Source organism: Balaenoptera borealis (assembly GCF_965194805.1).
Source record: "Balaenoptera borealis genome assembly, chromosome: 8".
NCBI classification, from domain to species: Eukaryota; Metazoa; Chordata; class Mammalia; order Artiodactyla; family Balaenopteridae; genus Balaenoptera; species Balaenoptera borealis.
Window position 1 is genome coordinate 36,483,069 of NC_138865.1, and position 12,238 is coordinate 36,495,306.

At 41.2% G+C, this 12,238-nt stretch overlaps 1 protein-coding gene across 1 annotated transcript in view; it reads right to left on the reverse strand.

Annotated features, from left to right (window-relative positions):
- The window catches only part of AOPEP (aminopeptidase O (putative)), a 372,310-nt gene that overhangs the window by 217,654 nt on the left and 142,418 nt on the right, over window positions 1–12,238 (reverse strand).

Consider the following 12,238-nt stretch of genomic DNA (forward strand, 5'->3'; position numbering starts at 1 on the left):
CTTATATAACATGGCATAGTAAGGTTGGCCCTCCTCATCCACAGATAAGGATGGCCGACTGTATTTGTGGGCACATATTTTGTCTTCAGAATTAAACCTGATACTATAAGAGAATATAAAGAAATTCAAGATCAGGTTTTTATCTTTAAGAAGTTAGTGATTTAACCAATGGAAAAGAACATGCATGAACTGCCAATACCTGCATCCCCAAGACACCCACCAAGAGGAAACAATGAGGAAATAGCACACAACAGCAAAGAACAAAAAGTGAAACTGAAGTGAGATGGCGATTATGGAAGGAATTCGGAAACCAAAGGGGCACTGAGGACTGGGGTTCTTGGGGAGGGTTGCAGGGAGGAGCTGGCCCTTGAGGTGAGCCCTTCAGGAGGGGCAGAACCTGGAGAGTCATTGGAAACTAGCTGGGTGTCCCCAGGGTGGGGACCAACAGCAGGGAAACCACTGTTTCAGTAATGAGCACAGCATGTTCAAGGAGCCTGGAAAGAGGTCAACCAGATGTGTGGCCTCTAGAAACAGAGCCCTCCCTTTTCTCAGAATGTGGTCTCTCAGTCCTCGTAAAGGATGGCTTACCTCACCATTCACCCCATGTTTAGGAGATGAATCTCTGCTGCACATTCTCGCTGCCTTGCATATAACACACACCTGGCATTGCTTATGGCTCCCCCAGGGCAGACTCCGTAGGCCCTCAGCCCAAGGCCCTTGCTCTTCTTTAGAGATCCTGCTCAGACCTCAGCCCAGTAGTGACTTCTAGAGCAATGTGCTTCCTACTCCGCAACAGGCACCTAAGAAGTCTAGCCTACACCCTCTGATCGGGCTTTTTAAATTAAACTGTTAGGTAGAGGTAGTGTGATCTGCCTCCTACGTTGTTGAAATAACAATAAAGCCGTAGACTGACCAGTCATCGCTTCCAAAGAAGAGGCCAGGGAATTCGATTACTCACAAGCTAACCACAATCACAGGATGAAGCAGCATCTTTCCCAATAAGTTTCCTTTCAGCTGCTCCTCATAAACAAAGTCGTTCAGTTTTTTTTTTTTTTTTTTTTTTTTAAATCAACCAACATCTCTGGGGAAAAGGGCACTGTCTAATCTAATGAAAGACTCGGGCACAGCCTTCAATCACAGAACATGTTTCAGAAGAGTAAGCATTCCGAAACTGGGGAGCCCAGATGAGGTCAGTAAAATAGAAGGATCCCTATGGATCAAGGCCCAGCCAGGTTTACTAGTGACTAATAAGGCACTGACTGAGGAGAGGGCCCAAATCGTAACAAGTTACAGAAAGTGTTTTTCTATCTGGAGGTTAGGAGGAGTGAATAATCTCTCTGGGGTCTCGACTAAGGCAAATGAAACCAAACCTGACCCCTTTTCCAAACTTGGGCCTAAAATGGCTCCCAGGAATCACTGTTGGCAGCCTAGTGGAGCAGGAAAGAGCGGAGCAGCTGCGAGGAGGTTTGACTGCTGGTTCGGCTCTGCCACCGTGGAAATTGTTGTTGACCTTGGTTTCTTTCTCTGTAAATGAAGGGAGTTGGACTGGAGACGATCTATCCCTAATACCCACGCTGGCTCCAGCCATGACTCTATGCTAACAACAGAGGAGTGCACAGGAAAGAAGGAAATATGATTTTTCACTCCTCATCTTCTTTTCTGCCCGTCACCATTTCTCCATATGCCCCAAATCGCATTAATTTGCCAATGAACAGGCAGCCATCCTTGGCTGCAATCTCCTCCTCCGAAGCTTAGTGAATTTCATGCTTATTTGGTGACAGCAGCAGCTGCTGCTCTCCTCAAACCACATCCTTCCCTTCGTCATGAGGCCTCCTCGCTAGCCACAGTTTGCCTTGGCCAGAGCTCCCTCCGCGTCAGCTTCCACCAGAAACTGCCACCCATATGCAGAGTTCTAGTTCATCAGCCTCTCTGAAGGGGATCCAACTGGCCAGAGTAGCATTCCAGGTGGTCAAGACCAAAGAATTTCATGGCACTGCAGGCATATTAAAGCTGAAAGGGAGCACACAACGCATCTAATTCAACTCCAATTTATAGATAAGGACACTGATGCCCAGGGAGGTTTACGTATCTAAAGTGGCCTCGTCGGAGCTAGAACCGAAGTCTATTGACTCAAAGGCCAGTTATGATTTTGAAATGACTGACTGAAATAGAAGCTACTGTTTATGGTGTGCTCTGTGCCAGGCACTGTGCCAAGTGACATCTTAAAGGTTAACATATACAAACTTGAACTCAGAACCTTTCCTCCAAGTGTGCTCCTCCTGTCCTCCCACCTTCATCAGTGGCACCCTCACTCATCTCACTGCTTATGCCAGGGACTTGGGAGTCATCCTTGACACCTCCCTCTCCTCACAACTCCCCCACATAAAACTTTCAAGTTCTGCCATTTCTGCAGAGCATATCTTGAATCTCTCCAATTTTCCCCACAATCACTATCTCCACCCTGGTCCAAGCCACCTTCGCCTCTTGCCTGGACTATGGCCAAACCTCTGCTCTCACATCCCACTGCCACCACTCCTGTCCCTGTCAGTCCCTTCTCTAACCAAAAGCCAGAGTAATTCTGTAAAAACACAAACCAGATCATGTCATGCCCATCCCTATTCCCACCCTGCCACTGCATTAAACCCATAGTCTTCCCGATACACTGAGGATGAAGCTCAGATTTCTAGAAGGCCCTGCCTAGTCTGACCCCTTGTCTCACCCCAATCCTCCCACAGCTCCCTAAGTCCTCCCAACACTTCTTTCAGGTCCTCCAGAGTTCCAAGTTCCTTCCAACCATAGGCTGTCCCTCCCTGCATGAAATGCTCTTCTTTCTACTCCTAGCCATGCTCACTTCTCACCATCCTTCCGATCTCAGCTTAAACACTACTTCCTCAGATGAACCTTCCCTAAGACCTTGTCAGGAGCCACTTCTTCTGCATAGCATTGACCAGTTTGTGGTATTATATTTTTCAGAGTATTTGTTTAATTTCCATTTTCCCGAACAAGACTATAAACCCCATGAGGACAGGGACCATATCTATTTGTTCATTATTGTAGCCACAGAATTTAGTGGCAGGCACATAGTAGGTCCTAAATAAATTAGTGTTGAATTAATATGTTTATGCTCTTAACACTTAGATTAGGTCAGGAGAAAAAGAAGATATAGGAGATATGGAAGATATAGGAGCCATGATGTTTAGTGGATTCATTTGGAACAAACGGAGCCTGTGATAGGCTGAAAAATGACCCCCCAAAAGATATCTACATCCTAATTCCTGATACCTGTGAATGTTGCCTCATATAGCAATAAATAAATAAATAAGGAAGAAAGGGAGAAGGTCTTTTGAGAGGTGATTAAGTTAAGAATCTTGAGGTGGGGAGATTATCCTGGGTTATCCACCCATGCAGGCCCTAAATGCAATCACAAGTGTCCTAAAAGAGAGGCAGAGGGAGTTTGACACACAGAGGAAATGGGGATATGAGAAGAGAACAGAGAGGGATTTGAAGATGCTGGCCTTGAATACTGGAGTGATGCAGCCACAAGTCAAGAAGTGCTGGCCACCAACAGAAGGTAGAAGAGGCAAGGAACAGATTCTCTCCTACAGCCTAGGGAGGGAGTGTGACTCTGCCAACACCTTGACTTCAGCCCAGTCACTCTGATTTCAGACTTCTGGCCTCCAGAACTGAGAGAGAAGCAATTTCTATTGTTTTAAACCAACAAGTTTGTGGTGATTTGTTATAGCAGCTATAGGAACCTAATACAGAGTCCATCACATTACCCTGCTACAACACAGTGGTTTATACCTGGGGAAGTTCTACTCCTTCCCTATGTCCCCCATCTGCATTGCACCATACACTATTCAGCCACAGATAAACATGGCACCTCCATTCTCAGCACCATCTCTACTATACATTCCCAAAGACAAGAATGAGCAATGAGGAAAGAAAAAACAAAAGAAACGACTGACCACCAAGGATAAAAATGCTTCAAAGCTCAGGACTTATGTCCAAACTAACATAAACAATGTCTTAATATTGCCTCCAAAATGTTTTTAGACCCACAGAGATCTTCTGTTTTCACTAATACAATACAGTAAATTATTTATAATAGATAAACAACTGCTTTCAAATAGCTAAAGAATCATATTCCATGAAACTAAAGGCCATGTACTTTCAAATTCATCTTTCAGCCTACCTTTGGGTCATGGTTTCATATAGTAAAGGTCTGGATTTGGCAGAGTGATAACATACTCTGCTTTAAGACAATCTATAATTTTATAAGACAAGGTGCTGAGAAACATAGTTTTCAATGACTTATTTTAACATCATAAGTCAAATGCTATTTATGAGGTGAGACATACTGTGAAGAAATACATTTTAACATTCTCTCAATATTCCCACCCAGAGTACAGGGGTGATAACCCTCTTGCCAGAGCAGCCATCTTGCTATTATTCCATTTAGAGCTTCCAGATGGGAAAAGGATATTAAGTCGTTGGAAATTAATCCTGCCAAAGGAAATCGGAAATTTTCAAAGCTGTTGTCAATATGGCTCTGCAGCTTAAGATGACATACATGAGGTGAATTCACAGTAGTTAAAATCTGGTTGAAGAAAAATGACTATCATAAGAGCTGTGTACGAGAGCACAAAGAGAGCTCTAGATGATGAGGGGGAGAGAGAAAATATGGTTGAGGGAATTCGGTGAGGTAACTCAAGGTTGCTGAGTTTTGACAGAGGCAAGGCAGGAAGGTGAGGATATTTCAATGCAAGAAAATCTCCTGAGCAAAGGTGCTTCTCAGACAGTCCAGGGCATAATTGGGAAGCACTTACAACTCTTAAAAAGTATTTCATTTATCATAATATTTAGAGAGTAGGAAAGACTTCTGGAGATCATAGCTCAACTGCCCCATTTTATAGATGAGAAACTGAAGCAGACATGGGTTAGGTCACCCTCCCAAGGACAAGCAGCTGTCAAGTGGCCAAGCTGGGTTGCAAACTCAGGTCAGGTAGACCCTCCCCTAGCACTCTGTGTGCTCTGCCTCTCCACATTCATTTCAGATGTTAGAGATGTATCTACTAGCTTAAATAATGACAAATTAGCTTTTATTTCTTAGAGGCAAATTAATTTTTAAGCACTGTCAATCTATTCTGTAATGAGCTATTTCAAACTGATTGCTTTTTACCAATTCTTTTCAATAGGACATTTGAACAGATGTAGCACCCCCATCACCTTCCTGCTCCTCCTTTACCCTTTGCCTCCCCTTAATCTCCTTGGTGGTAGATAGCTACTTGATCAAATAGTTTGTTTTCATTGAGACTGCACTGGTTTTACAGCTGAGTCATTACCAGCCACCCTGAAGACCGCAGCCTGTGGTGACACTGCACCTTTGCTGAGCGCAGGTGCCGGGTGAGCGCGTGTGTGCACACTGGTCCATGGCTACAGTGCCTAAGGCACACATACCAGATGTGATGCGTGCCTAGCCATCACACTCAGGGGCTCTAACCTCTCTGCTGCTGTACCCCCAGCCCAGAGCTGGTGCCCAGAGGTATTGGCCTCCCCAGTGACAGCTTGCTTCTTGGCTTTTAGGTTCAACTTAGGATGTGAGGAACTCTAAGGCATGAACCCTGCGTATGTGTCCCTTTGCTGGGTTCTTATGCTAACACTTCCTCAGTGGTGACTCATGCACATCTGATGACAGGAGTACACCTCTCCTCCATCATATATTCTTTGAGTCTCACCCCAGAATCCAAGAAGAGGACACCTGTGACTTTGTATAATGGAGTTTTTATAAGAATAATTTGCAAATATGTTTTGTCTATCTCTAGGCTATTATTTATCAAACCCAATGGGAATCTGACCCACATGCCAACCACCAGTTCTAGGCAAATTAAAAACAAGATTCCTCACAATGTTTAAAGGATAAACTAAAACATGGTATTAAAAAATCATTATTTTAAATAAGTTCATATCAGCAAAAGGGATGATATGGTTTATAGCATTTAGTTAATGTGTCTGACATTATGTCTATAATAACAAGTTATTTTGTTATTATACATATAATGAGAAATAGTTTGAGCTGTCTTCTAGGTAGTTTCTTTTCTTATTTTTTATTTCTGCTAAAATAGAATCCTTACATGTAAAGACTGTCAGAAAGGGCCACAAGTGTTTGGTGGCTCTGTCATATATATTTGGATGTTCACATTCAGCATAGTCTTAGAAATCATGGGATGATTTCTCACCAAGGACTTCTTTCGGTGCTGGTAAATATAAATTGATGAGCACATTCGATTCAAGAGCTAGAAGACTGGGCTGAATATTCCAAGAGGATTAAAGCAACAAACAGATGATTAAGCTACTTTTTGGTTGTATTTGGCAAGCATGTTGCAGCATTTGGATGTGGTTTTAAAACATAACCTATACTATACCATCAGTTCTTTCTCTGACTAATGACTGAACATCCATTCATTCAGCAAATATCTATTGAGCTACTGCAGACATTGCTAGGCACTAGGGATACAGTAAGAAACAAGACTGGGTCTCTGTCCTCACAGACCCACAAGATAACGTTAAGGATTTCTCATACTTAAACATTAAATATCTTAATGTTCAGGTCCAAAATAGTATATCACTTGAAAAAGCTACCTAAATAATAGAAATGGCTTTTATAGACACTAATCAGAATCACAAAGATATGTTTTTAACTCATACCGTATTCTAAAATCTTCTCCTCCTCTATGCTATTTGCTATTTGCTGCCCATTTTCTTCATATTGCAAGAAATTGACACACTTTTCACTATTTCTTTCAACTACAATCAGGATTAAGAGGCACAGTACAGATCACCCACTGTTCTCTGAGAATAAAATAATGTTGTTATTCACATTCTAGTGCAATTTATTTTATTCATGTAGCAATGTCCTTTCTCCTTCTTTACCTATCACTACTGATTCCAACTTACCTTTTTCATTCTCCTTCATGGCACACAATATAATCATTGACCAAAACAAAACAAAACATTCTTCTCTATGACAAGGGTTTTCACTGAACAGAAACTCATCAAGCAATTCTCTTTCACGTAAGTACTGCACATAGGTCAAGAGTTGACTCATAATCTGCACATCACTGGATTTGCCCAAATGTAAAGTAAAAGATCTGCTAGCATATACTATTATATAACACTAACTGCTTTTCCATACTTATATCATGGATATTATGCAGTATCCACTTGATAAAAGCATTTTGCCAAATACCCTATTCTCCTTTCTCTGAGAATTACACTTGTCATTAACTTTGGAGACAATCTTAATGCGCTTTTCAACGTAGTGCAATTTGTGCCTGGTTTTCTCTATGTGAAGTATAGCACTGAGTATTGTCTCAGTCATTCTGATGTCTCTGATTTCATTATAGAATTCAACAATCTCATTTTGAAAATCACTATTTTGGATATGTTCTGGAAAAACTTAATGGATTTACCTCTGTTGTGTTAAAAGTAACAGAAAAGCTTCAGTGACTTCATGGCACTATTTGAGAAAAGGGGACTGTGAATGTTGTTGAATGGACTACTGGTTCAATAAAATCTAATTTCAGATATTCATCATTATTCTTTCTTCCTTTTCTGGCTGCTTGTGTTGAATCATGCTACTCAAGTAGTCATTTGTCCCATCAGCTTACAAATACACAGTCTATCTTTGTACTGGTACCCTGCTCACTATTTATAGTTCTAACAGTATTATGAGTGCTAGTATTTACCTGACTCATTCCATTCTTTTGCCCTTCACCATTGAGCCTTTTTTTTTAAATTGGTGTATAATAACTGTAAAAAAATGAAAATTTATGTGAACAGTAATGGCAGATAATGTAAAAATATGTCCGCTAAGATGAACTTCACTTAGCTGAACAAGAAATAGCCAAGACAAAGTGATTGATAGTCTTTCTAGCACATACACAATCTTTAAGAGTATAAAGATTATTAGGAATAGGATTACTGTGAAAATAATAATGTTAATGTTATTTCCAATCAATAAAAGTGCGTGAATAAAATGACTTCATTGATCTATTCTCCGAAACTGTCAAAGTACCTGTGGATCACCCGATCGGATGGGGTAGGGTAGGAGGGAATCCATTTGGGCCACACTGAGAAATTGCTCTCAGCTTTCCAGTTTGACTTAGGTTTGTGTAACAATCAGTCATATAATTGTCATGGATTTCAGACTCCACTGTCAACTCAAACTGAACCTCAAGAAGAAGCGTTTATCTTCTCCCCTCATTCCTTACCCTATGTCCAATTTCCAGCCAGCCCTCCCATCACCCCTGGTCTATGCAAACTTCTCCTCAACATCACAAGTCAGGAAGCTTGGGATAATCTGTTTGATTTCTAATATAAAATTAGGGTCAAATTCTACTGCTATTCTTATAAGGCAGTAGTCCTCAATCTCATCAGAATCACTTGGAGAGTTTTAACAAAATTAAAACGGACCATTGCCTAGACTCCACCACAGAGCAATTTAATCAGAATCTCTGGATGGGGTTCAAGTACTTTATGTTTTTAGAAAGCTTCCCCGGTGATTCTAACAGGTAAGCAGGATGAGAATCATTGCCATAAGGTAGTACTGCCATAAGTTATCTCCCATAGTAGTCCCTCAATTATTATGCCCGATGATCCCACTCACCTGCTGAGATCATTGTCTCTCATCAGGGCTACTGTGACAAGCTCCCTGCTGGATTCTCTGGATCCAGTGGATCTACTGATGCCGGTGCCTTTTACATCTACTGTCAACACAGTTCTCAAAATAGTCTTCATCATCTTTCCCTCTGGCTATGTTATTCTCTCCCTCCAGGACAACGGTCTCAATTGACTGAACTCCGGAATCCACTAAGGCCTTTAAAATACCAACATCCAGGCTGCACCCCACACTAAGTAAATCATCACCTCTGGGGATGGGAACCAGGCATGAGTGTTGCTAAAAATCAGCCAAGATTGAGAATCAATACTCTGGGACTGCATTATCTTTCTATGACTACCACATCTAGGTTAATCTAGGTACCACGATTGAGCTTGGTTCTGGGCTTCCGGACAGCCATTCTCAACAAGGAACTTTTTCCACTCAAGAGCTTACAGTCCACGGGCAGAGATGAACTTGAAAACCCAATCTTTAAATCACAGTGATGTAAGTGCCATAACAGAAATATTAAAAATCTTTTATAGGACACAGGAGAGAGCAATTAACAACCTACGAAATTGGGGAAGGCTTCTCAGAGGAAATTATACTTGAATGGGATCTTGAGGGTCATCAGGCTCAAAGAGAATGGGGCATCAGATGTTTTCTTAGAAACATACATTTACCCTTTCAAATATTTTTATTAAATATTTTTATTACTGACACACACTGATACATAATTTTTCTCTTATGTGTTTTTGATCAGTTAGTACAGTGTTTGCCAATCTTTTTTTTCATCAGTATATTTAGTTGTCACAACCATAGGTTCATTTTCATCTTTCTTGTATTTTTTTGTGAGTTTACTTTGTTTTTTTAATAGAAAAATTTTTTCTGATTTTTAGTAGGAAAAAAATTTTAAGCAGTTTTAGGTTCAGAGCAACACTGATCAGAAGGTACAGAGATTTCCCATATACGCCCTGCCACCACACATGCATAGCCTCCCCCACTATCAACAACCCCCCGCGCCACAGTGATACATTTGTTACAATTGATGAACCTACCTAAACACATCACTATCTCCCAAGGTCCATAGTTTACATCAAAGTTCACTCATCCCACTTTGTCCAAACTCACAGAATGTTCAAATTCTCTCAAAGTTGTACATTTTGTGAGTTTAGACAAAGTATATCGACATGTATCTACCAATATAGTATCATACAGAGTAGTTTCACTGCCCTAAAAATCCTCTGTGCTCTGCCTATTCTGGGTATCAGCTACCTCTTTAGGCTGGTGGAAAGATGGCTGCCACACTGCTAGGCATCACATCCAGATGTGATAAGATCAGGGAAAGAAGAGAGGTGTCCTTCCTTATATGTCTGTTTCTCTCAGTGAAGAAATCATTCTCAGAAGCCCTCGGAAAGTTACTCATACTCCCTCAGCCAGAATCTTGTCAAATACCCTGGCTTAACCAGATTCTTGGCAAGGGGAAATGGGTCACCATGATCGATTTAGATGAACCAGGATTAACTCATGGAAATGTGGACAGGATTCACCTTCTCTGAGACACATAGGGAGAAGTAAACAACCAAACAAAACCAAGTCTCTTTCAGCAAGGAAGAAAGTGGGACTAGGTTTTAGGCAGGCAACCACAGGTCAGTTCAGGTTTACATCATATTAGAAACAGGCTGTAGAGCATAGTGGTAAAGAGCATACACTCTGGAGTCGCAGGCAGTGGGCTCAAATTCCACTGTACCAATTACTAACTGGTTCTGTGGGCTTCAGTTTTCTTCTTTCTGAAAAAGGGATAATTAAAGTTCCTAGCTCAGAGTGTTGCTGAGAGGATCTATAGTGCTTCAAATAGACCTGGGCCCATATTAGGGCTTAATAAATGTTACTGGCCATCTCCACAGTCTCTGTCATAGGCGATAATAGCTAACAAGCAGGGACTACATCTGTAGGGGAGAAGGGTCCTCTCTGACTAGTACTGAGTACAGTGTCACGCTCAATTAGGCATTCAATAAGTTCATTGGTTTTTTTGCATATTAAGAACTAAATTAAAAGGACCATTTCTTCTTGTTGCTAGCAAAAAGATGTTACTGACCAAAAGTAATTACAGTTGGAAATACTTCAAAAATCTATTGCTCCCTGGAAAATATATTCAGAGAAATACAATAGTAATTATTATTATTTATAATGAATATTTATTGAGCCTTTATATACTATGTGCTGGACACTGCTATAAATGTCTTACATGCATTATCTCCTTTAATCCTAAAGCTAATCTATGGAGTCAGGTTTATCAGTAAAACATTCTTAAAGCTAACCTTAAACAAAACATAGGTTTATCTTTTTTATTTTAATAAATTTATTTATTTTATTTATTTATTTTTGGCTGCGTTGGGTCTTTGTTGCTGTGTGTGGGCTTTCTCTAGTTGCGGTGAGCTGGGGCTACTCTGTTGTGGTGAGCAGGCTTCTGGTTGCGGTGGCTTCTCTTGTTGCGGAGCACGGGCTCTAGGCACGCAGGCTTCAGTAGTTGTGGCACACGGGCTCAGTAGTTGCAGCTCGCGGGCTCTAGAGTGCAGGCTCAGTAGTTGGGGCGCACGGGCTTAGCTGCTCCGTGGCATGTGGGATCTTCCCGGGCCAGGGCTCGAACCCGTGTCCCCTGCATTGGCAGGCGGATTCTTAACCACTGCGCCACCAGGGGAGCCCCGAAACATAGGTTTATCTTTAAAGAATAAATGTTTCCACAGTATAATGTCAAATGAAAATTTTAGCAGCCTAATTTCCAGTTCTAAGATATGTTTTCTCCCCTTCCTATGACCTCTACCCCTATTTTAACATTGCTAAAATCAGGATGCATCTTATATTCAGTGTTTATGCTTACTATAATAATGTGTGTGTGTCCCACTGTTATTTACTTGGTGAGGCATTCGCAAAAGGGAGGAAGCTCAGCAGTTCCAGCCATCAGGGAGTCAGGTTCCATGTTTTACTCATTAACCCTCATTAACCAAATATATGCTGCTTAGATGCTCTCTTCCACAAAGGGCCTTAAAATGGGAACTGAATGACTAATTGCAGTATTACATTTCCCCTGGAGCCAGTAGCCAAATAATTCCCACTTTAAACTGTAGAAATTATGTGAAGCAGTTAGGGCCTGAACGTTAAAGACTAAGTCATATGCCTCAATCCTGCAGGTGGTTCATAGTCAGGATTTACTGCTTTGCTTCAGTCCAGGGACCAAGTAAAGCACTAGAAATTCAAGGATACCATTTAAATTCTGGATCTATCATTAATTTGCTGGGTGCTACAGGCAGCTACAGAAACACTTTGGGCTCTCATTCTTCATCTGTTAAAGGATATCAACTGTCCCTACAGAATGTCTAAGGATATTAAGAGTAACTAATGAGATTGTTTTGGTTCCAACATAACTCAAATATTCTCCCACTCATATCTGTTTCCTCTTTTACCACACACGAAGGCCCCAATCTCCCACCCCTTGAATGATTCAACCTATTAAGGAAATCAGCTACTCGCCTGCAGCTAATAACATAGTTCTGCTTCATTACTTCTTGAATGAATTTT